We start from the raw sequence: 13,324 nt of genomic DNA, 5'->3' as shown, positions 1-13,324 counted from the left end.
AATATAATTCCTACATCTTCATTGTATTTCAGATTTTTTTTAGATCTTCAAAAGACATTTTGGGGAAAATGATAGATATTTGAAAGCATATAGCATATTAGAAAATATTGTGAAATTAGTGTTACTTTTGTGCTGGCTTTGGCAGCACATATACTGAAATTAGTGTTACTTTCTTTAGATGTCACAATGGTGTTTTGGTTATATAGGAAAACATCATTCTTAAGAGTTGCATGGTGATGCATTTGGGGTAAAGTCATGATATGTGTGTAATTTACTTGAGAATGAATAATTCAGTAAGGGGGGAGAGAGAGAGGGAAGGATGAAGGGAGAGAAAAGAAGATAAAGCAAATTTGGCAAAATGATAATTGATGAATCTAGGAGAAGGGTATATGGGTTTTATTATTATTCTCAACTTTTTTGTAGGTTTAAAATTTTTAAATAAAAAGCTGAGGGGAAACACATAAATACACTTTTTTGACACTGTATAGATAAGATAAAACCAAATAAAAATACCAGCAACGGAATGATGATTAAGGATGGCAGTTACCTGGGGCTGAAGTGGTGGCAGAAAAAGAGATGGTGCAAAGAGGATCACATATGTGCAGAGTTTCAAGTTTTAATGGGTTATGGTTTCATGGATGCTTAACACATTATTACTATAAATTACTAATTACATAAATAAAGAGGGTAATAAATGCACCAATGATGAGACTGTGTCATGAACGAAGCATTACATTATTTCACTTCTTTATTCATAAGTCACCACCAGCCTGCTCCTCTAGAAACACCCAAAATAGCCATGTATCTTGAGTGGAAAATTCTAGTGATGGGAGAAAAGCTGGACCTACAGCTGTTTGAGAATGAGCTCTGAATTTTTCATCCCTTTCATCTGAAGCTAATAATTGTGGTGTTCCAAGAATAATGAACAACTATTTTAAATACTCCACCATTAACCAATGATTCAACCTTGCTTAATCACATTCTTATTTAAAGAAAATGATACACTTCTACTGTTCTTTAAGGAGACATTACTGAGGATGAAATTATCATGAAGATGCGCAGTATAAGAAGACTAAATATATAACATCTATTTTACAAAGTTAGTGTTAATAATATTTCCAATAATTTGTCATCTTAGAGTGTTTGTTTATTTTATTGCTTCTAAGTGGAAGATTGCATGGTGGTAGAGAAACTGTGCTTTGGTGTCAAAAAGCCTTGGGTTCAAGTCTCCATTCTTCCTCTTGTTAGTTGTCTAACACTGGGCAAATATTAGACCTCTCTAGAACTCAGTTTCCTCATCTGAAGCAAAATATTTACCAGTAAGATTGTTCCATCTTTATAGATAGTCCATTTAAGGTTCTTAGCACAGCTCATGGCATGGCTGAATGTTATAAAAGATAGCTATTATTGCCATATGAAACTTTTAAATTGATTTACTTTATTTATTTTTTTAATTGATTTATTTTTTTTTAAAGATTTTATTTATTTATTCATGATAGTCACACACACACACACACAGAGAGAGAGAGAGAGGCAGAGACATAGGCAGAGGGAGAAGCAGGCTCCATGCAGGGAGCCTGACGTGGGATTCGATCCCGGGTCTCCAGGATCACGCCCTGGGCCAAAGGCAGGTGCTAAACCGCTGCGCCACCCAGGGATCCCTAATTGATTTATTTTAAATATTGATCTATACACTCAGATATTTTAATATATACATATGTGTATTGCCTACATACTGGCAAAGTTACACTGTTTATTATCAGAAACTTAATTAAAATAAGTATGTGAAACTCTGAACATTGGATAAATGTGAACACTTAATCTCCTTAACACTCTGTTCATTTCTCATTAGATGATCTCTAAGTCTCCATCAACTCTAACATTTTACCATTTATAAATTCTATGATTATTGCCTTTACAAGTAACTAGAAACCATTAAGATGAAGATGGGTTTATTTTTAGTTTGGGAGTTTATGTTTTTAAAAATGGAAGAGGATGTTCAACTTAGATATTTTCTGACTGAGCAAGTCTTCAAAGCTTCTGCTCCTATACCAGGACTTGTCTATTTGATACTGATAAATTCCATTTTATTTATTTATTTTTATTTAAATTCAATTTAGTTAACATACAGTGCATTATTAGTTTCAGGGGTAGAATTTAGTGATTCGTCAGTTGTGCACAACACCCAGTGCTAATTACTGTAAGTGCCCTCCTTAATGCCCAGCCCCCAGTTACCTCAAGCCCCACTGACCTGCCCTCCAACAACCCTTTCTTTCCTATAGTCAAGAGTCTCTTAAGGTTTGTCTTCCTCTCTGTTTTTATCTTATTTTTCCTCCCCTTCCCCTATGCTCCTCTGTTTTGTTTATTTATTTTTTTTTGAGATTTTATTTATTTATTCATGAGAGACACACAGAGAGAGAGAGAGGCATAGACACAGGCAGAGGGAGAAGCGGGCTCCATGCAGGGAGCCTGACGTGGGACTCGATCCCAGGTCTCCAGGATCGCGGGGTATCTTGGGCTGAAATCCACACTAAACCGCTAAGCCACTCAGGCTGCCCATGTTTTGTTTCTTAAATTCCACATATGAGTGAAATAATATGGTACTAGACAAATTCCATTTTAAATTTGTTTGCTCTGCTATTACGTAAGCTATTGAGGAAGGTATTCATAAATCTTTTAAAATGCTATATTTTACTCCAGAAATATTTTGTTTGTAGATACAATAGCAGGTATATTCTAGAAGTATCATTTTAGTTTGTTCTTTCCTCCTTCCTTCCTTCCTTCTTTATTTTTTTTAAGGTGATTGAGAGTTATTCTGATTAAAGTTTTACTATATAGTGATCTTTACACTGTGAAGCTTTGAAAAGTGTTAATTAAATGGCAATACGTTAAAATTATAAGTAAAATGATAATGGCAGCATATTCTTCCCTTTTGGTGTGTGGTCATTGTAAAAAAAAAAAAAACATAAAACTAGTTGAATGGCAATGTTTTTAAATGACCCTGGATTTCATTACCTTAAGAGAACAGTCTGTGTCTATTTCCTTCTTATGCAAGTTCATGCTCTTATAAACTTGCAATCACAGTGTGTGTTGTTAAAATAAATTTAGCTATTTAACCATTTTCCAATTAGACTTCTAGGTTGCCGCTAAATTTTTGTTATTATAGAAAATGTTATTATAGCATAATAATACAGCATAATAAGTTTTTTTCCAGTATATGACTTATTTATATTTATATTATTTATATTGAATTATTTCCTTATAACAAAATAATGTTAGAAGAGTATTAAGTTAAAAAAAAATAAAACAGTATGGGCATTATGGCTCTTCATTGCTGTACTACTTTCCAAAAGGAAATGTGTCTATTTGTGAGTATAAAATATAGCAGTATGGGGCAGGCCCGGTGGCGCAGCGGTTTAGCACCGCCTGCGGCCCGGGGTGTGGTCCTGGAGACACAGGATCGAGTCCCACTTCGGGCTTCCTGCATGGAGCCTGCTTCTCCCTCTGCCTGTGTTTCTGCCTCTCTCTTCGCTCTCTCTCTGAATGAATAAATAAAATAAATCTATAAAATAAAATATAGCAGCATGTATTTTAGGATTTTATCTGAAAATGAGTATAACCAAAGATACGTTTTTTTCAACTTAAATTATCTAACCAAGAGTACATATCGAATTTAACTATACCAATCATACTTTTGTCTTCTTCATCATTGTCATCTTTTTTTTTTAGCATAATCAATTAACAGACTTGTTTGTACTGTTCAGGGTTCAATTTAAAAGAAGAGTTTCCATTCAAGGCCATAATGAGATATTGGTTATTGTAAAAAGGCTAAATGCCAATTGGTTTTCTGGTTTGGCCATTTCAGCTTTATTGTCTTCTGAGAATAGACATATTGAATTTATTAACTTGTCTAGAGCTACAACCCACTAAATGTACTTGTCATATTTTTCTCAGTCGTGGGATAACTGAATTAAGCTGCAACCATTACAAAATATAGACAAGAAGAAAAATACTAGGTTCGCAGCAAGTAGGGATTAGACAGCTTCACCTCTTTTACCAATTTGTCTCTACTACCCTCTAGTGGAATCATTGTCATAATATCCTTAACAGCATTGCCTCCAGATTACTAATACACCACGTATACAGAGATTTATAAATTTCAGCTTTATAGAGTTGATCCCAGCAGTAGATATGATAAACTCCGGGGAAGGGGGGTGTTGGGGATTAACTTTCTGCTGGCATTCTTGCACCTCTTTCTTCCCATATTCATCCTCTCTCTATAGTACTGCCGGATTAATCTGTTTAAATAGAAAATGCAATCTATCATGCCCCTGCTCAAATAAAAAAACCTTTAGTCCTTCCTTTTGGATTGTTTGAAGTACTGTAGGTAAACTGCCCCACAGTGACTTCTAAAACTCTTCACAATAGGAATCTAACTCTTCTTTCTCCTCTTCTCTTTACTTCCTATCCCACTTTACATTCCTGCCAAATCCCACTGCCAGATGTTCTCCAAACCTGCCCCGTTTTTCGTCTTTCTGCCTAGAATGTCTCCCGCTTAATAATTCCCACAAACATTCTTTTTCCATTTCTCTTTGCCAAATTTGGGCTTATATTTCAAGAATTAGTTCAAATGCTCTCTTTGTTCAGCTTTACCAGGCTCCCTTCATCAACCTTGCATGCCTCTTTGCCACTGTGCTGTCTGTTGCATATGCTGTTTCCTTCCCAATGTTCTGGCCTTCTGGCCGGGCTCCTCTCCTTCAATTCCCATTTAAATGGATAACATCAGGTTTCCTTCCCGACCCAAAACAAGGGTCATAGCATTAATGAAGTCTTTCTTATCTGCCTCCTCCAGAGTTTCCCCCGCTTCGCCCCGGCTCCTGTGACCCACAGCAGTGTATTCAAGTTTCTGTCCCACTATTCACCACCAGAGCAATTTTTGTGATAGAGAGTGATCGATATGATTAGGAAAAATCACATGTGTGAAGTGCTTAGTGTGGGTTATGCACTGATCTAAGGAAATGTTAGATGTATTACCTCATTTTATATTCAAAACGACACAACCAGGTACTATTAATATCTTCATTTGAGTTAAATGAAGCACAAAGAAATAAAGTGATTAGCTCAAAGCCACAGATAAATTTAGAGGGAGAACCAGAATTTGAAAGGACTTGAGGTCACATAGTCTCAATCCTGAACTTTTTTTTTTTTTTTTTTGAGAGAGAGAGAGAGAGAGAGAGAGAGAGAGAGAGAACACACAAGCAAGGGAGGGCCAGAGGAGAGTGAGAATCTCAAATAGGCTCCGACTCCCATTGAGCAGGGAGCCTGATGTGGGGCTCAGTCTCAGCACTCTGAGATCATGACCTGAGCTGAAGTCAAGAGCTGGCTGCTTTACCAACTGAGCCACTCAGTGCCCCAATGATCCTGAACTTTTAACTACTGTGATGGTATAGCTATAGCTATTACTGGAGGGCTTTTTGTTGGGACAACAGAGCTTCAATGGTTCTCTTCCTACCTTGTATTTTTTTTTTTTTTTGGCCACCATTTTTGAAAATTTAAATTCAATTAACATATAGTGTATTATTATTTCAGAGGTAGAGTTCAGTGATTCATCAATCTTATATAACACACAGTACTCATTACATCACGTGGCCTCCTTAATGCCCATCACCCAGTTATCCCCTTTCCTACCCCTCTCCACTCCAGCAACCCTCAGATTGTTTCCTATGATTAAGAGTCTCTTAAAAAAAAAAAAAAGAAAGAAAGAGTCTCTTATGGTTTGTCTATCTCTCTGATTTCCTCTTGTTTTATTTTTCCCTCCCTTCCCCTATGCTCCTTTGTTTTGTTTCTTAAATTCCACATACGGGTGAAATTATATGATAATTGTCTTTCTCTACTGTATGTATATACCACATCTTTATCCATTCATCTGTCTGATGGACATCTGGGCTCTTTCCACAGTTTGGGGGTATTGTGAACATTGCTGCTATAAACAGTGAAGTGCAGATGCCCCTTCAGATTAAACATTTGTATCTTTGGGGTAAATACCTAGTAGTGCAATTACTGGGTCATAGGGTAGCTCCATTTTCAATTTCTTGAGGAAGCTCCATACTGTTTTCCAGAGTGGCTGCACCAGCTTGCTTTCTCACCAACAGTGTATGAGGGTTCCCCTTTCTCTGCATCCTAGCCAATATCTGTCATTTTCTGATTTGTTAATTCTGACCAATGTGACATTCTATCTCATTGTGATTTTGATTTGCATTTCCCCAATGCCAAGTGATGCTGAGCATTTTTTCATGTGTCTATTTGCCATTTGTATATCTTCTTTGGAGAAATGTCTATTCATGTCTTCTGCCCACTTCCTGATTGAATTATTTGTTCTTTGTGTGTTGAGTTTGATAAGTTCTTTATAGGTTTTGGATACTAGCCCTTTATCTGGTAAGGCATTTGCAAATATCTTCTCTCATTCTGTTAGTTGTCCTTTGGTTTTTGTCAATGGTTTCCTTTGCTGTGCAAAAGTTTTTTATCTTGATGAGGCCCCAACAGTTCATTTTTGCTTTTGTTTCCGTTGCCTTTGGAAACATGTCTTAGCAAGAAGTTGCTCTGGTCGAGGTCACAGAAGTTGCTGCCTGTATTCTTCTCTAGGATTTTGATGGATTCCTATCTCACATTAAGGTCTTTCATCCATTTTGAGTCTATTTTTGTATATGGTATGAGGAAATGGTCCAGTTTTATCCCTCTGCATGCAGCTCTCTAATTTTCCCAACACCACTTGTTGAAGAGACTGTCTTTTTTCCATTGAATATTCTTTTCTGCTTTGTCGAAGATTAGTTGACCAGAGAGTTGAGGGTCCTGCCTCACATCTTGAGTTTGTGGTTTGGGATTGGCTGTGGAAAGACTCCAATATGATCGCTGGAGTAGAAGAAAGTTTTTGTTTTTGTCCTGTTGAATAAAACAATCTACTTCCCTCTTTGAATTTTTTTTTACATGTTTCCCCATTTGGCACTGAAGCTTTGAAGGGCAGGTTTGGATCCGATTCCTGTTTGTTTATGCCCATTATTTAAACCAGCACTTGGGACATTATAAAGGCTCCATATAGTTACCAAATGTTGTTGAAACAGCAGGTATCTTTGCCTTTTTGTCTTATCTGGCTGTGACATCATTTCACTTTGTATTCCTTCAGGACTTGGTTCTAAGTATCAGCTGGGAAGATATTTAACTAGTTAGCCTAAAGGAAGTAGAGTCATTTGATGAGTTTTTCTTATCTTGGCCTCTCCTTTCAAGCTCAAGGAGGACAGACAGGCTAATTCATCTTTGTATCTTTAGTAGCCCCCAAATAATGCCAGGTATTTGGTGAATGGAGCTGAAAGAGTTTAATTTCCTGTTGTACCTGAAAGTGCCTATCTCATTTTTGAAGAAAGAGTAAATTATGTTTCATCTGTATCATTTTAACAGTAGGAGCATGTCCTTTGGAATCTCTCAATTATAGCAAACATTTAAAATGAAGCAGAATATTCCATGTGAAACCTCAGGCCTGTATCATCTAGGTGATGGTTTATTGAGTTAAATTAGAACTTCATTGGGATGCCTGGGTGGTTCAGTGGTCGAATAAGGCTGAGGGCGTTATCCTGGAGTCTTGGGATCCAGTCCCACATCTGGCTCTCTGCAGTGAGTCTGTTTCTCCCTCTGCCTATGTCTCTGCCTCTCTATCTGTATCTCTCATGAATAAATAGACGAAATTTTTTTTTTTAATTTTTGTTTCTTTAACATCATTAGAAAATGAACTTTTATATTCATTCCTTAACTTACTAAAGATCCAGCCATAATCCATTGCCCTGGTTCCCTGAGGCAACTTTACAAATATAAAAGTCTTAAAGAATTACTTCTTGCTGTAAATTTTCAGTTCTGGCAGAAGGGCCTATCTTAAGCATCAGCAGAATGTGATAAAATTTAAGGAATCCATTAAAAAAATTATCAAAAACACCTCAGAGATTCAACTAAAACAATACCCGTGATCATCTCAACAGTCCCTATCACTCCTTCTGGCTCCAATTATGTTTAAAATTGCGGTTTATCAGACTCACTGTGAATCTAATGAAGCTTAAATACCAGGATCCTGCCTTAGCACAGGCCCCTTCCCAGGCTCTGAAGAGGGGTGTTCATATAATCACCTGTTTTTGAAAAATGCCTAAAACAAGGTCGCTTAGCCACAGGTCTTTAAGACTGTTATTTCTTTCCAGTTCAACTCCTCACCAGTCACATTTCCCTACCTGCCCAGTGACAGTGGTGGAACCAGAGCACTGTGGGGATTCAGCTCAGGGGAAGTTGAGCTGAGGACAAATTTAGTTGAGGATTAGTGGTATCTAGTTATTCATCCCCAGCACTTCCAAGTCATTACCAGCAGTCCTAATATAGCATCAGCTCCTGGAAATACTCTTTCTACCCATTCTCTGAATTCTCTCAGTATGTGGAAAAGAAAGTATAGGGTTAGTGATCTTATCTGACCTGGAAGTAAGTAGGTAGTGGGTAACAGAGAAGAAGCTAACCTGTGGGAAATTCTTCCAATTAGCAGATGTGTAAAATTATATCATTACCTCATCCGAACTAAACTCCTGTGTCAGGAATATGCTTATTAACACAGCATGAACAATTATAAATGCATCACAGAATTTTTGGAATCTGGAATTTAGGATCATACAAATTAGAATTTAGCATAATACTGTGTAGAACATAAGCTTAGAGCAGTTGTACAAACAGCTCATATATGAAAAAACTTGATTAAATGTTTTCTCAAATTTGATGGAAATTCTAAAAATCTAACCATGATGTTATCAATAATGAGGTAGGAAGTCATAAAAACTTTTTTGAAATAATCATAACAAGCCAATTCAGATTAATCATGTTAAAGGAATGACTGAATTATCTTTTTTTCTCTTCATAGTAAATATTACAAAATTGTGATTCATATAGAGACAAAGATAAAGAATTTGCCAGCTGAAAGAACCAATAAGAATTTAAAATGTGGATTCCAGGGATGCCTGGGTGGCTCAGTGGTTGAGCATCTGCCTTCTGCTCAGGGCATGATCCGGGAATCCCACATGGGGCTCCCTGCATGGAACCTGCTTCTCCCTCTGCCTATGTCTTTGCCTCTCTCTGTGTCTCTCATGAATAAATAAATAAAATCTTTAAAAAATGTGGATTCCAAAAATTATTGCCTCCCCAAAATATAGGATACGTTGTAAGGATATGTCAGGCAACCAGGCAATTAATAAAAATATAATTTTCTATGAATTTTGTGATTTTATGGTACATTTCAACTTTAAAAATTTTGTAATTTGGGCAGCCTGGGTGGCTCAGCAGTTTAGCACTGCCTTCGGCCCAGTGCGTAATCCTGGAGTCCCAGGATCGAGTCCCGTGTCGGGCTCCCTGCATGGAGCCTGCTTCTCCCTCTGCCTGTGTCTCTGCCTCTCTCTCTCTCTCTCCCTCTGTCTGTCTCTCATGAATAAATAAATAAAATCTTTAAAAAATTTTTTTGTAATTTTATGATTTCTTATTCTCGAACTATATTCCCTATCACACTTAATCTAGCATTCTCTTTCTTTCTTTCTTTTTTTATGATTTTATTTATTTATTCATGAGAGACACAGAGAGAGAGGCAGAGACTCAATCCTGGGACATTGGGATCATGCCCTGAGCTGAAGGCACATGCTCAACTGCTGAGCCATCCAGGCATCCCTGGAGGTCTCTTTTTAGTATTTTTTTATTTTATGTATTATTTTTTATTATTATTTTAAAGTGTTTTTTTAAAATTATTTACTCATGCGAGACAGACAGAGAGAGAGAGAGAGAGAGAGAGAGAGAGAGAGAGACATAGGCAGAGGAAGAAGCAGGCTTCATGCAGGAAGACTGATGTGGGACTCGATCCCGGGACCCCAGGGTCATGCCCTGAACCAAAGGCAGATGCTCAACAGCTGAGTCACCCAGGGGTCCCTTTTTTTCTTTAAAAGGGCCCCAAATGACATATCCTTCAAGTTTTATGGAACCTACATCTGTCTTTGGCCATCTGTGGCCACATGGATGTTATATTGGTACCTCACAATCAACATTCTCAAACCAGCACCACCCCCTGCCCTGCCATAGTGCCTCTTAGCCTCTCTCCAGAACTGTAGTGGCACCAGCCCATTGTCAAACATGTATCCTAGTCATCTCTGATGACCCTTTCTCCCTTAGTCAATACATCCAATCTTGGGCTTACAGTTCGAGTTCCTCAAAATATTTTATCATCATTTACTCCTCTTCAAACTGACTACCATTCCCCTAGTTCAGCCCCTGTTGGGATAGTTGCAGAGCCCTCTGGTGGTCTACTGGCTTGGATGCTACCTCATTGTCCCTCCTCAGATCTCCTATGCAGTGACTTTTCACTCCTAATCCCACATCTGACTATGTCACCCTCTCACTCACATTTTTTTTTTTATACACATTCCATCCTTCATCCAAATCCTTTAGTGGGATCTGAAAGGTCCTATGGATATTGCTTAACTCCACAGTATCATTTCTCTGATCCTTTCTCCAGCCCGCAAAACCCATTTATGTTCCAAGAATACTGAATTAATTTTATTCATCAAACATGACTTATTATTTCTTCTCAGTGGACCTTGTCTGCTTGGCAAACTCTTTATTCCTCAAGACTCAGTTTAGAACCTACCTCTGCCACAAAGCCTTGCCTGACCCCTCTGCCCTCCACTACACTCACAACTACTCCTAGTAACCACCATGCTCTGCACAGAGCAGTCTTTATTTATTACACCATAAGCATCTGCAGCCTTTACCTATTACACTGTAAGCATCTGCTCCCCACCTACACTGGGAGACACATACCTGTTCACCTGTTGTCTTTGATCCTCATTGGTTGATGAATGAATTTCTCCTCCATACCCTATCCCCAGTTCCTGAGTTTCCAATAAAGATTAAGATAAGTTGACACATGTGCATTTAAAGTATGGATGCCAAAAGCTTAACCATGATTTCTCTTTCTGTCTCTTTTGTTGGAAGAATGAGGGTGGGGGCATGGAAGGTATATATGACAAATTTTTATTATAAAATTGTTTGAACATTTTACAAAAAAACACCTTCATAATTTGAAAAAATGCCTAACTCAGGAACAGCCATAATAGTTCCATGTTTTCAGGTGTAATTGAAAGATCTTAAAACTTCATGTCTTGCTTTTTTTCAACCACTTTACTTTCTGAATTATGCAAAGGGAGATCAGTACTCTCCTTTTGAGTAAAATTTTCAGCAATTTCTATGAATTTTATCCAGTAGCAAAAAGAGGCCTTGGCCTCTTTCATCCATCCATCCATCCATCCATCCATCCATCCATTTTTGGGCTAGGTAATATACTCACATGGTTCAAACTTCAAAAGATACGAAAGTCTCCCTTTCTACCTCTGTGCCCCAGGTACTCCTCCTCCAGGCACATTGCTATTTGTTCCATCTTCCTCCAGGCTATTTTATGTATTTACAAGCAAATGATTCTTTCTTTTCTTTTTTTATTTTTTTATTATTATTTTTTTATTTTTATTTTTTTAAAGATTTTATTTATTCATGGGAGACAGAGAGAGAGGCAGACACAGGCAGAGGGAGAACCAGGCTCCATGCAGGGAGACCCATGTGGGACTTGATCCTGGGTCCCCAGGGTCAGGCCCCGGTCTGAAGGCGGCGCTAAACTGCTGGGCCACCGGGGCTGCCCTCTTTTCTTTTTTTAAAGATTTATTTATTTATTTATTTATTTATTTATTTATTTATTTATTTATTTATGAGAGAGAGAGAGAGAGAGAGAGGCTGAGACACAGGAGGAGGGAGAAGGAGGCTCCATGCCGGGAGCCCGACGTGGGACTTGATCCCGGGACTCCAGGATCATGCCCTGGGCCAAAGGCAGGTGCTAAACCGCTGAGCCACCCAGGGATCCCTACAAGAAAATGTTTCTTAACTTTTTTAGCTGAAAAAATACTATATAGTCAGCTTGGGCTGTCATAACAAAATAGCATAAACTGGATGGCTTACACAACAGAAATTTATTTCCTCACAGATCTGGAGGCTAGAAGTCTAAGATTAAGGTGCGGGCATGATGGGTTGTGGTGAGGCTTCTTGGCTTATAGATGGTACCTTCCTACCGTGTCCTAACAAGGTGGAGAGAGAGTGACCCAGCTCTCTAGTTTCTAATAGGAAACTAATAAGAGTACTAATCCCATAGTGAGGCCTTCACCCTCATGATCTCATTTATGAGATAACCAAATTATTGGGGTGCCTGGGTGACTCGGCCAGTTAAGCAGCTACCTTTGACTCAGGTCATGATCCCAAGGTCCTGCTATCCAGCCCCTAGTTGGGCTTCCTTGCTCAGTGGACAGCCTGCTTTTCCCTCTCCTTCTGCTGCTCCCCTGCTTGCATTCTCTCTCTCTGTCAAATAAATAAATAAAATCTTTAAAAAATAAATAAATAAACCAAATTACCTCCCAAATGCCTTATCTCCAAATACAATCACATTGAGGGGTGGGGCTTCAATATAGGAATTTAGGATGGAGGGAGACATAATTCAGTCCACAGCAATATTTCTTTTTTTTTTTTTTTTAAGATTTTATTTATTCATGAGAGACACACAGAGAGAAGCAGAGACATAGGCAGAGAGAGAAGCAGGCTCCCTGTGAGAAGCACGATGCAGAACTCTATCCCAGGACCTCAAGACCATGGCCTGAGCCAAAGGCAGATGCTCAACCACTAGCCACCCAGGTATCCTGCAATATTTATACCAAAAAAAAAGCTTATATGCAGTGCCAACTGATCTTTTCCTTTTTTTCTAAATGGAATTCTCTGAAATATAAATATGCCATTTTTTGTAGCACATGCCCTTTCCATCCTCTCTTCTTCTCTTCTTTCATTGTTTTTTCACAACTCCTGGAGAATAGTTCTAAAATAGTTCTGGGGCACTTGGGTGGCTCAGTCAGTTAAGCATGTGCCTTAGACTCAGGTCATGACCCCAGGGTGGAGGATCTCCCCCTATTGCCTGCTTCCTGCTCCACAGGAAGTCTGCCCCTTCTCCCAACTCACGCTTTCTCTATCTTCCCCTCTTTCGGTCTCAAATAAATAAATAAAATCTAAAGAAAAAAAAAAAACTTCTCTTGTGCAGCCCCTTAGGACATTATTCAGGGCTCTTCAAGATTCTCATTCCAAACTCCCTTCCCTGCTTCACATCGCAGAGGCTCTGCAGCCTCCAATGGTCGCCTGCCTGTGGACTCCCTGTACCCTACAATTGGAGGCACCCTGAATTATT

This window comes from Vulpes lagopus, chromosome 3 (genome assembly GCF_018345385.1).
Source record: "Vulpes lagopus strain Blue_001 chromosome 3, ASM1834538v1, whole genome shotgun sequence".
NCBI lineage: Eukaryota > Metazoa > Chordata > Mammalia > Carnivora > Canidae > Vulpes > Vulpes lagopus.
Note: the sequence above shows the minus strand (reverse complement) of the source record.